General features: G+C 42.6%; 1 protein-coding gene across 2 annotated transcripts in view; it reads right to left on the reverse strand.

Annotated features, from left to right (window-relative positions):
* Positions 1-8054, reverse strand: part of NEK7 (NIMA related kinase 7) — a 152547-nt gene extending 144493 nt beyond the window's left edge. The window contains exons 1-2 of one of the 2 annotated variants that reach the window (XM_032770908.2): positions 7840-7914; positions 3723-3790 (exon numbers count right to left, since the gene is read on the reverse strand). The gene's annotated coding sequence lies outside the window, so the exon portion shown is untranslated. Of the gene's footprint in view, positions 1-3722; positions 3791-7839 lie in introns of both variants that reach the window. The other variant, XM_032770907.2, reaches the window with a different exon arrangement.
* Positions 8055-11688: the final 3634 nt, after the last annotated feature.

The raw sequence follows: 11688 nt of genomic DNA on the forward strand, positions 1-11688 counted from the left end.
TGCTTTAGGCGTCATTGGAAAAGTAATGATTTGCTTAATATGATTATCCTGTCTGTATACATGTATCATTTTTGTATCTGAAGTTAAGAATATTGACTATGTATCTGTATTTCAAATGTAGTTACACCTGGGTAATGCCCACTAGGCAGGATGCTTTCAGTCTAGATTACGGGTAGGCAACCTGTGGCACATGAGCTGATTTTCAGTGGCACTCACACGGTCCTGGCTATCTATCTGGAGGGCTCTGCATTTTAATTTAATTTTAAATGAAGCTTCTTGAACATTTTAAAAATCTTATTTACTTTACATACAACCATAGTTAAGTTATATATTATAGACTTATAGAAACAGACTTTCTGAAAACGTTAACATGTATTACTGGCACGCAAAACCTTAAATCAGAGTGAATAAATGAAGACTCCACACACCACTTCTGAAAGGTTGCCAACCCCTAGTCTAGATAGTAGATGGGGAAGGGCCTATTCAGAGCAATAGGCCATTAGGAAAAATCAATGGGCCTTAGGGGAAGCTTCTATCCCACATGAGGAGCCTTCCTAGGGAGGCTTCCTGAGAATGCTACAGACAGCCTCAGAGTAATGGCTGCTATAACTCTACAAGGACATGTGATGAGACCACGTATCTAGAACCATATTACCATATGTGGTAGAAGTAGGCATGACTGGGTAGTTGTTTATAAGAAAGTAGCAACCCTTCTTCAAAATAAGGTGCAGAATTCAAGACAGCATCACTTTAACTCATGAGGGCTTGCAGAGCCCAGCCAGGCCAACAGCTGGTATACAAATTTGGGCTGGATAGCTGAATGAAACTATTAAGTCTCCAGACAATCCATTTCTGAAAAAGTCTTCTCTACTTATTGATTTATAAAGTTCTCATTTAAAGGAGTTTTTCTATCGTGCTTAGTTTTCACTAAGTAACCAAGGTTGATATTATCCCTGTCCTCTCTCCCCTCTTCTTCTTGCTTTCATTTTGTTACCCTCTTGTTGAGTATTATCTGAAATCAGTTTGCAAGATGCTTTGGGCAAGGCTCACATCAGTATCTGTTTTAGGACATATTTAGAACACCTGTGTTGTTAAAAATAATAAAAATAAGATTCTTTACTCTAATAGTATTAGAAAACGGGTTTTCAAAAAAGATCATATACATAGCATGAAAAGCCTACTCAAGGTAGCTCCTGGGACCCACATAGAACCAACTAAATAATTAACATTAAATTTAATGATTTGCACTTTTCCCATCTGTGTTGTCCACAAGCACACTACATTATTTTACTTTGAGTTATCTGAATTCTTCTGCTGCTAATTGCAATTCAGATTTCAAACTTCTATAACAAAAATTGTAATGTAACTTAACAGCACAAATTTCAAGTTGTACAGTCCACTGTAATATTTGCTCTTCATTGCTGTTTAGTTATTCAACTCACCTAAGGATCAGAAACAGTACTATTTAACAAGTGTATTGGTTAGTTACTGAAGTCATTTATTGTTCCCATTCCCTGAACGGATGTTAGCTGATCAACAAAGCAAACTATAAATATCCTGGTATCATACTGACCTCCAACCCAGCCAACATAGTGGAGACTGCCATTTCCCTCCAACTCCCACAGCCTCAGAAGCGAGGGATAGTGGTGGGAGAGCAGGGGAGGGGAAGTGTGGATTTGTCTGAACCAGTAGGGGAAAGACAACCTCTTAGTCCTTTTTTAAAAACGAGTACCTCACTCTGATAGCTCAGTGGTTTGAGCACTGGTTTGCTAAACCATGGTTGTTAGTTCAGTCCTTGAAGGGGTCATTTAGAGATCTGGGGCAAAAACATGTCTGAGGATTGGTCCTGCGGGGGGGGTGGACTTCCACCTCTGATATTCTATGATTGCTTACCTCGGCCCTCTTTGTGCGCATTCAGCCTCATTGTGGCCCTGAAGAGGGGAGCACTGCGGTGCTTGGTGGTACACAAGGGTTTGGCAAGTCTACAGACTCCCAGGCATTTAATGAGAGGGTTTTTATAAGCCCTTTTCCCCAGCTCTGTGGGCCGTTCTACTACATATCCACCTGCAAACTGGATATACCATACTCATATTTATTCATTTCATTAATAACTGGAAATCTCAGGCAAACAATTATTATATTAAACTCACCCCAACAAACTGAGAAACCCTTTTACTATACAGAAAATACGAAGTAGCTAAGGCCAAATTGAAAGTTTTGCTTCCTAATAGCCAAAAATTAGTGACGTTTTCAAAAATGAAAATGTTTCATTATTTGCTCCCTTATAAATCTTGAGCAAAGAACTTCTAGTCCTGAGGAGTCTGTCAACATCAGGCTGATACACAAAAACTGAATACTCAGCACAACAAATTTCATAGAGCTTGAGTTAGGTGAGTCCAAATTTTTTGTTTGAGGAATAAGGATTCAAATGGCCTCTACCACAGTTTTTGTTGTGGTGGTTTTGGAGGAGCAATGTACCATTAGGCCAACCTCCCACAGCAATACGGCATCTTCAAAGGGTCTTTAATATAACTGGTTTGCTAATCTAACATAGGAGCTACATGCAGATGAAGGCAAATGTTTCTCAAATAGTGACTATCAACCCAGCCCACCACCACAGTTGCCCACCAGTGGACAGAGCAGAGTCCAGCCAAGAAACGCACCCAACTCCCCACTGTTCAGACTAGGGTGATCAGATGTCCTGATTTTATAGGGACAGACCCAACGTTTCGGGCTTTGTTTTATATAGGCGCCTATTATTCCCCCACCCCCATCCTGATTTTTCACCCTTGCTATCTGGTCACCCCTAGTTCAAATGGACAACATAAAGAGAAACTCCTCCAACCAAACCTTCTCAAATACCACCTCAGAGTGTCCCATGTTCAACTAGCATTTCCCTCTTGCTTGTCAGTTTACATCCCAAAAAATTTTCTTTGTAGGTGTAAAAGCTAGAAATTTTGTTTTTATTAAAGTTAAAACTTGAATTCCTTAGATTTTGATTAAATTGAGAGGGAGTAGCCACGCACAAATAAGATCAGTTTCTGAAAGCATATATAGAACAAAGTAAGAATATTCCTTAATATGTAAAGTTTTATGCTTACATGTAAAAAAAGTATCAGCCTCCAGTCCTGATTTGTCCAGGACGTTATCAGGTTTTACTAACCAATCCTGAGAAATTTCAGCCCCAGTTATCCAGCAAAAAATATTGTCACTTTTTAGTCACAACTCTGATCATTCTCCCTTAGCTATTTGGTGGCCTGCAACTGAAAATTCAGTCAGCCCATTCATGACTCCTCCTCTCCAGCTCATCAGTAAGACATGTAAATTTCTCTGTGACTTGCACAATTTCTATTGTATCTTTTTATTTGGGTCTTACTCTCAAGTTTAGACAAATGTCCTTCAAGTATGTCCTGTTTATTCTTCAAAGAAGTACTCCTCGATGGTTACACATGTACTGACTTGCCTAGTCTTGAGTGTTGGCTTACGAATGTTTACATGCATTAAAAATGGTAACTATATTAAAAAGGTGTTCCAATCCAATATAACAGATACACACACCTATTCTGAATACATGCAAACAGAAGACTGTACCATCTCTTTAGAGGGCTTTATAACCACACACACACACACACACTTATCCCTGCAATTCTTGAGAGCCTCACTGATGTGCCCCTCCTTGGCAGATACTCAGGATTTTCACATTTTCCTCCATGTCCATTTACCTTCTATTCAGTTCCTCAGGGGTCTAAAGAGGAACAGACACTCCAGCTCTCCATATTGAGTAGACCCACTGGATGAAGGAAACAAAAGGACAAATGAAGCTGATTCAGGCTTTAAATATGAACAATGAAATAAGTTACTCAGGCCTGGGCTACACTAAGCGGGTAAACTGATTTGAAGTTACATAACGTAAGTAGTGTAAGATACACAACTTAATTCAGTGTAGCTTAGATCAACTTACAGTAGTGTCTATATTGTGCTATGTTGACAGAAGACACTCTCCCATCAACATAGCTTCCGCCTCTCGGGAACATGCAGTACTGAGGTCAACAAGAGAGTGCTTGCCCATTGACTTATTGCGTCATCACCAGACCCACTAAATCAATGCCCGCTTCATCGATCGCAGCGCCACCAATTTAGCCAGTAGTGAAGACAAGCCCTCAAAAACAGATGCTGGACAGGTCATACATTTTACTCGATCAACTAGATTTTACAAATGAGCTAAGAGGAGGCAAATGATAATTCAAAAGGCAGGAACTACCCTTAGACATACCATATTATTGTTGGATACATAAAAGCCACCCTCTAATTTTAAAATTTGGTGACAAGACTAATGAATTGAAACATCTAATTACAACTCTATAGCATAATTTTGACTGACAGGACCTTTTCTAGATACAACGACCAGAGCATATACACAGAAAAGAGCCTCCAGAAAAACAAGTCCCACAAAACTTGTCTATGTTATGTGAAAACAATGTACTTTAACCTATGCTTTCACCCATTCCTGCAGCTTACCACCTCAAACCTTGTGCCTTTTTCTAAATGGGGTGCAGACCCAACCTTGTCTTCAATAAATAAAGCACATAGCAAACAAAAAAAAAAAAAAAAAAAAAAACCAAAAGAACAAATTCTTCCTGGGGAGATGAAAGGAAGAAGAAAAAGGAACCACGGGTGACAAACATTAGATCTTTTAGTCAACTTCTGGAAGGTGCTCAGATACCACAGCAAAATCCGCAGAATGAGAAACTGAACACAAGAGAATCCAATGCATTTTTCTACTACTACCTTTTTTTCCTCATATTTGTATGAATTTCAACTATTATAACTATCCACTGCAGTCACTTGTACAGGAACCAATAAAACAAAGTATTTAAAAGAAAATAACCCTCGTGTGTTCCTCATTAATACCAGATCTTTTCTGAGGAATAAACTATTTTGGAAAAACTGGGAATTAAAGTTTACCTGATCTTAAAAACAGGTTTATCTTTCTTCCTATAAAAGAATTAAAATTTTCTGAAGCATCCAACTGAAACATCTGCCAAACACCAAAAAAAGATGCAAATATCCCTCAGGGAAAGAAATTTAGATCTTATCACTAGCATCTCAATGACAGTCAAATGTATGCACCTTAGACCATGATTAGGATACAAACATAAATTAATCCAATGGATCTAAAAGAAACAAATTATTAAATTATAAGACTTGGACCATTTTTTTATTTTAACTACAAATAAGGTCAACACATTTAAGTGCAAGCTCCTCAATGTCAAATAAAGTGAATTGTCAGTAAATTGCCTCCTGCACTCAACAACAAGCAAAAGCTGCTGGTCTAACAAAATTAAGTAAATAGAGTTCCTTAGCATAACAGAGGTTATCATAGTATTATCTTTTGAATTATAAACAACGTATTGTTACTTTCCCTTACATAACTGTATGTGTACTGTTTAAACAGTGCTAGATAATGGCACTTAAAATGATTAACTTTTTAACTACAAAATCATGACTATATTACTGAAATCACAGTTGTCTCACATTTAACATGCATCAAAGAAAGTTTATCTTCACTAGAGAAATAATTCATGTCTAACCACAGATCTCTTCCTCATGATTTTAAAACACCCTGTAATCCAAACACCCTGTAATCCAAACAGAAGTCCTTCAACAGTATCTTAGCTGTGCTATGACTCATATTGACTATCTTTACACTTACCCCTAAAGTTAAGCTCAACTGAGTCGGAATCATGTCACCTGAATCATTCTGCTGCCCATATGTGGTCAGTGTCATGTTACAACTGAAGTGGCAAATCAGCCCACCAAAGGCTGCCCACAATACCCCAGCCACTGCAAGAATGGCCTCTTTGGCCAGCTAATTTCCACTGGTCTAGGGTCAACCTGTCCAGAAGCAACCTACTTGTATACACTTTCCAGTACACATACGTGGCCTATGGCTACATGCTGCTTCCACAGTGACCAACTTCTTTTGCCAACTGATCCAAAAATCAGTACTGATCCATATATTTCCAGATCATTAATCTATATTAGATAATTCCATACTCAAGAAACAGTCCCCAAATAGCTGTAGGTCCTCAAGGAATTTGGAGATAAGTCACAAATAATCACAGGATTTTCCTGGCGGGGGTAGGGGACTGCAGAACTTATAATAGCTTCTTCCCACACTTGGCTGAATCACCATAAGATCCCTGAAAGCTCTGCAAAATCATCCATAATGCACAGCTGCTTGAAGCAGTATCAAACTTTGGAATGCATACTCACAAAGCACGACTAAGTATAGCACTAGCATGGAAACAGGATGTTGAAGCAACTCCACTAAGAGCATATCTACACTGACAGAAGCATAGCTGTACCAATGCTGCTGCACCACTGCAGCATATCTAGTGAAGATGCTCTATGCCAATGGAAGAGAGCTCTCCAATCAGCATAATAAAACCACCTCTGGGAATGGCAGAAGCTATGTCAGCAGGACAGCATGTCACTGGGAGACCTTATGCTGGCGTAACTTAAGTCATTCAGGATGGAGGGTGGTTTATTCACACCCCTGAGCAATATAAATTGTGTTGACATAGGCTGTAGCATAGACATACTTACAGAATTGAGCCTACATTGACCAAAAAACTTCCTAGCATTATCTGAGCTCCAGCCTACCTACAAGCAGGGCTTTGGACCGGAGCCCCGAGCCCGAGCATGGAGCAGTAAAGCTACAGGTTTTTGCCTGGAGTTAGAGCGAAGCCAGAGCACAGCTCCAAAGCCCTCCCCACAAGACTGGAACATCCATCAATATGGAAAAAACAACAGATGTGCCATAAAAAGTATCACAATAACAAATGAAAACATAAAATATATCATTTCTGAAAGGGAAGACGTTTCAGTTTTAGTTTTAACTTTAAAAATGACATGAAAAGGTGAGATTGAGAAAGGAGAATGAGGATAACCTAACAAACGCCCTGTAAAGATATACATATGTAAAAGTGTTTGCATGTTCAGAGGCAAAGAATGACTAAATCACAAGATGTAAAACAAGGTGCAACAGACCCCATCAAAAAGATTACCTTTTTTTTTTCTTAAACAAAAACCCTATACCACATTTTCCCAGGTTGAGGGACAGAACTCCCTCACCATCCGCAGCAGAACAGAAAGGTATTCAAACAAGTCCCACCAGGAGTAAGCTAGCTTCGAAACATGGCTTTAGCCCCAATTTAAGCAATGACATTTCTTGACGTTAAAGCTCTTGGAGGCCTGAGCCGCCTCTATTCCCTGTGGACTGTTTTCTGCAGCCCTCTCAGCCAAAGACCGAGCAAATCCGCCTTTAGACCCTGTGGCTCCAGGAAAAAAGACCCCTTAAAATAACGCCCAGTCCATACATACAAACAACCCCCACCAGAACACGCACCGGCCGGCTGCCGCCTCCGCACTGCTGCTACTAAGGGTACGGGCAGGTGTTGCCGGGCACGCAGCAAGGGCTGGAGAGCCCCACGGCCCAGACCGGGAAAGAGACCAGGGCTCAGCGCCCAAGGCGCTAAGCACGTGCCGCCGCCCCCTCCTCAGAGTGAAACTGCACAGGAGTCAGGCTCAGGACAGACGCACTCTCCCCACCCCCCTGCGTCGGGCGGAGCGGCAGCAGCTGCAGCCAATGGGAGCCGAATCACTAGTGATGGTGGCCAATGGAGCCAGGCGGGAGGTGGGATCATCCTCACGCCGCGGCTGCCCTGTGTGAGGTAGCTGCCTGCAAGGAAGGGAGAGGGAGTGTCTTGGTTACGGCAGCAGCTGCCGACAGTGGCGGTCTGCGCGCCGCGGCCCCTTCCTTCCCCCATGCCTCACCAGACAGCCCTCGGTCTCCCTCCTCCTCCTCGCGCCGGGGGTCCGGAGCCGGCCTCGCTGCCTCCGCGGAGAGATCTGCACCCAAGAGCCGAGGCAGGGCCGGGCCGCGCTGGACGCTCGCTGCGCGGCTCCCCGTGCGCGAACCGAGCGGCCGCGGCGGTAGCAGCCCAGCCTCCTGCTGCTGCTGCTGCTGCTGCCAGGACTGTAAACATCCCGGCATCCCCGAGGGGAGAGAGGCGGGGCTGACTCCGGGCTCCTCCTCAGCGCGGGCCCCCACCCGTCCTTCTTGTGCTGAGCGGTCCGGGCGCCGGATCGCGTCGATTGCTCGCCCAGACGCGTGTGTTGCCGGGAGGCCACGATCGCCCTGGAGAAGCAGGGCTTTGCGCAGCGGAGCCGTTGGGTCCCCGCAACTGCTGTTGCGGCAGGAGTTTGGCCGGGCTCGCAGAGTCCTGCAGCGCCCAGTGTGGGCCTAACGACTGGGATCGGAGGGGGTGTTCTAGCCCCCATCCCTATAGACTTGGGAGCGCCTGGTGCCGTGGCCAGGCCGGTGCCTATCAGAAGCAACATGCCTGGGTGCTGAGCTGCGTTGGACGGGACAAAAACTGGCTGCTACGCTGTGAAGAACCTAGGGCCAATCTGCAGCCATGTTTTTGAACTCAGATCAGATGTTGGGTGCTGTGGCCATTCCAGTTCCGGTTGTGTTAGCAAACTCTTCAGCGGGACTTTAGCAATTCGTAACAGCCTAGCTCGTCCTTGGAATTGCAATGCGCTTAAAAATGAACTGGTCCAGGACGAGCTCATAAAAAGAAGTGAATAGTGCATCCACGCACGAGCCAATGTATGCTCGACCAGTTACCTTCTTCCTTTACGCAGTGGAGTTTGCGACCAGAGATTGTAAATTCTTCCAGGCAGGAACTTATTTTTATGTGGTCGTACATTGCTTACCACATAGGTATCCTAACACATGCCAAGGACTCCTAGGCCCTACAAAATATACAGCAGCTCCCCTGACAGGAGTGAAAGGATCTCAGCACTTTGAGCTCTTTTTGAAGTAAATAAGAGCCCAGGATTTCTGAAAAGCAGACCATGGATCCATAGGGGAAACCTTTTATTAGATCAGCCATCTACCTAACTTGTCCCTGTCTAGTGTAGGAAAAGGAAGTATTTTTAGTGAACATGTCAGCTAGCACATAATTAACATGCTTTTAAATACAACTAAGCACCTAGGTTAGACAGTGGTGTTTAAAAATGTTAGCTGGTCATGGTTCCCTTGAGGACTAACCATAATCCATTAGAGATAAAAATAAAAGCCTCCTACCAGCAAACAGAATATTCCTGGCTTTCTAATGATGTTTCCTATTTCTAGCAGTAGCCTAATGGGAAAGAACTGAATTTAAACCTGTGTTTAGGAATTAAAACTAAGAACAGCTTCCCTAAAAAGTACAGAAGAGAGTGGCCTCTTCTCTTTCTGAAGAGAGGGAGAAGCTCTCCCTTGAAATTCTGAGCCTCCCTGAATGCTGAAATGAGGACTTGAGGCATGAAATGCTGAAGTGTAAGCAACAGGAGGAGCTGCTGCTAGCCTAAAGAGTTTGAGATTCTCAGTGGGTATGTCTAGAATTCAATTAAAAAAACATGCCAGCTGACTTGGGCTAAGGGACTGTTTAATTTTGGTGTAGATGTTTAGCCTAAGTCCTACAAGCCCAAGTCAGCCAGGCTAGCCGCAGGTGTCTAACTGCAGTGTAGACATACCCAGTGTTCTCTTCCAGTACACGGAGCAGCCGCAGCACCTGACAGGGAAAGAAAAGATAGTTTTATGTGGGAATTTTCTGTCTCCCTCTACTGTCAGCTTTTGTTACAGAAGACAAATTAGGGACTAGCATATTATCCTTAAAAATCACTCATTAATCTAAAATTCAAGAAATGACGTGAGGGTGCAATCCATAAAGGTGCTTAGGTGCCCGAGTCCCGTTTTTAGGAATCACTGTGATCCACAAAACTCCCAGTCAGCTCCCATCTAACTCTGTACATGATTATACTCACATGGCACCTAAGTTTTTGTCTCTAGGCATGTGCATTGCTGCCTCACTGTAGGTGTCCAGGCACCTATCTCCTGCCTAAGCCTTAAAGCAAATCACAGACCATCAAAGTCAGCTGCCTGAGTCACAGATTTTATGTCCAGAAAGGGCAATTGTGATAATCTAGTCTGACCTCCTGCACATTGCAGGCCACAGAACCTCATCCACCCACTTTTGTAGTAGGTGGAGTTACTGAAATCTTTGATTTAAAAATTGCAAATTGCAGAGAATCCATTGTTCACTGTATTTCAAACCAGCAAGGGATCCATGCCCTGCACTGCAGAGGAAGGCAAGAAAAACCTCAAGATTTCTTCCAGTCTGAGCTGAAAGAAGATGGTAGTTAGATCCTGAGCATGTGGGTGAGACCCACCAGTCAGCCAGATACCTTGGAAAGTATTGCAGGGACATGATCAGAAGCAGTCTATAATAGCTCACATAAAATAGCTCTGAAGTTTGGGAAGGACTTCCGTTATAATCGTTAGCCTAGTGTGAGCTCACAGGACATGAGACTCCTGGTTCCCATCCCCTCTCCTGAACTGTAGAAGAGATTTGAACAGGGATTGGCCACATCTTAAAGGAGTGCCCTAACCACTCAACTATACAGTCATTCTAACATTCACTGGCCAAATATTTAATTAATAACATAGTTAATCTGGAACAAATTCATTAGGCAAGCTTGAGGAAGCCCTAAACCAGCATATTCCATTGCCCCATGGCTAGGTTATGCACCTGAAGGGTAGCAGGTCCCTCTTTAAATCCCTTCTCCCCTTCAATAAAGGGATGGGGGACTTAAAGTGGGGGGGTTCTTGGTGAGTACCCTATCACTTGGCTAAAAGTTATGAAGGAGGTCCTTTGTCCACACGCACCCAGCAGTTTTGTGTGAACTTGCCTGAGGGGCCTGATCCAATAGGCAGCTTTCAGTAGGATTTGTATACCATCAACCTTTGCATAGATGCAAACCAAATTGGTGTCCTATTTTGACACTACTGATACTTTAGTTTGACAACTATCCTATGTAATTTTGGTGAAATTCCTGTTTTGTAGAAAGAAAAGTAGTGTTTCTCTAGTGAACTATTTTTTTCAAAAGAGAACCACTTACAGTTTTTGATAGGTTTGACATGTTAGAAGTAGTCTTGGCTGCGATTAATTAGCAGCAGAATGAAGATGACTTAGTCAAAGGTGCATAATAAATGTTATCTATGTCATATCAGCACCAATTGTTCATTTGTGTATGTAGACACAAATATACACAGTATATATACTTTACACTCATATTTGTAGAGTTGGTAACTGTTCCAGTGATATTTCCCATTTTAAGTATGAAGAATATGGCTCAAACTAGTAGAATCTGCCAAAAGAGAATGAACTTCAAGTGTGCCTATTGTATATGCAAATAAATATAGAATATTCTGGTGACACCCTCTGGATTTCTTGTGGGTCAGCTATGTTGTTTATTTATCAACTGGACAATGACCTGAATGATCTTTCCTGATAATTACTCGTTACCTCCAGTAGAAGAGCTGACAGCAGAACTCAATGGTCAGTTATATTCACAAAACCTTAGGTGCATCTTCAGATACTTCATGTTTCCTTCTGCCCATTCCACTGTTTCTTGTTCTTGCCCTTTAGACAAAAAGTGTTGGCAGGATTGGCTGGCCTTAGGTTATCCTTATATGTTTATGTTCTAGTGCTTTAAAGTCCAAATGCGGGGAGGGGGATTTTTGCCATTTTGTTAATGATATATGAATACTCATTTCCCCCCCCCCCCCACAAT

Source organism: Chelonoidis abingdonii, chromosome 7 (assembly GCF_003597395.2).
Source record: "Chelonoidis abingdonii isolate Lonesome George chromosome 7, CheloAbing_2.0, whole genome shotgun sequence".
Taxonomy (NCBI): Eukaryota; Metazoa; Chordata; order Testudines; family Testudinidae; genus Chelonoidis; species Chelonoidis abingdonii.